The following is a 1,436-nucleotide window of genomic DNA, read 5'->3' on the forward strand; positions in this document are numbered from 1 at the left end:
AAAAAAAACCGCGTAAAAAAAACCTCAGTGTAATCGATTTCGATCTCATTGTTGCCAAAAGAATTGATTCAAATCAAATCAGCTGCTCGTTTTTTATTGTATAAAAAATGACTGCGTCCTGACAATGTCTGCTTTTTCCAAAACTGTCAAATTTGTCAATTATTTCAGAATTCCAATTGTGGCTGCGTCCTGTTGATGAAAATTGCCATCCGAAATGTTGTTGGTCATCATGGATCTAAACAGAATAATAGATTCTAAATGAGCAAACAATGAGCTCTAAGCTCATTGTTGCCCATAGAATTGATACAAATTAATTCTGTAGATCTCCCTCAATTGTTTAGAAAATGGCTGCGTCCTGACAATGTCTGCTTCGTCCAAAAGCGTTAAATGTGTCATTTTTTTCTGAATTCCGATTGTGGCTGCGTCCTGTAGATGAAAATTGCCTTCCAAAATGTGTTTGGTCATCATGGATCTGAACAGAATTATCGATTTAGAGCTCATTGATGCCAAAAGAATTGATATAAAATAATTTTGTTGCTCTTTTTTAATTGTATAGAAAATGGCTGCGTCCTGACAATGTCTGTTTCTTCCAAAACCGTCAAAATTGTCAATTATTTCAAAATTTCGAATGTTGCTGCGTCCTGCTCATGAAAATTGTTCTGTTCTGTGCTCTGAATCTGTTCAATTAAGAGCTCAACGTTGTCGAAAGAATCAATTCTGTAGCTCACTTTCAATTGTATAGAAAATGGCTGTATCCTGACAATCTCTGCTTCTCCAAAAAGCGTCAAATTCGTTAATTACTTAGAAAATTCGATCAAGGCTGCGTGCTGTACATGAAAATTGTCATCCGAAATGTGATTGGTCAACTTGGATCTGAACGGAATGATCGATTTAGATCATCTCAACGTTGACCAAAGAATGATACAAATCAATTCTGTAGCTCTCTATTAATTGTATAGAAAATGGCTGCATTCTGACAATGTCTGCTTCTTCCATAATCGTCAAATTACTAATTATTTCAAAATTCCGATTGTGGCTGCGTCCTGTAGATGAAAATTACCATCCGAAATGTTTTTGGTCAACTTGGAACTGAACGGAATGTTCGATATAAAGCTCATTGTTGCCAAAAGAATTGATACAAATCAATTCTGTAGCTCGCCCCTAATTGTATAGAAAATGGCTGCGTCCTGAATATGTCTGCTTCTTCCAAAAGCGTCAAATTTGTCAATTATTTTAAAATTCCGATTGTGGCTGCGTCCTGTAGATGAAAATTACCATCCGTAATGTGTTTGGTCATCATGGATCTGAACAGAATAATCGATTTAGAGCTCATTGTTGCCAAAGGAATTAATACAAATTGATCCTGTAGCTCTCCCTCAATTGTATAGAAAATGGCTGCGTCCTGAATATGCCTGCTTTGTTTAAAAGCAATAAAC

The sequence above is a fragment of the Uranotaenia lowii genome, chromosome 3 (genome assembly GCF_029784155.1).
Source record: "Uranotaenia lowii strain MFRU-FL chromosome 3, ASM2978415v1, whole genome shotgun sequence".
NCBI classification, from domain to species: domain Eukaryota; kingdom Metazoa; phylum Arthropoda; class Insecta; order Diptera; family Culicidae; genus Uranotaenia; species Uranotaenia lowii.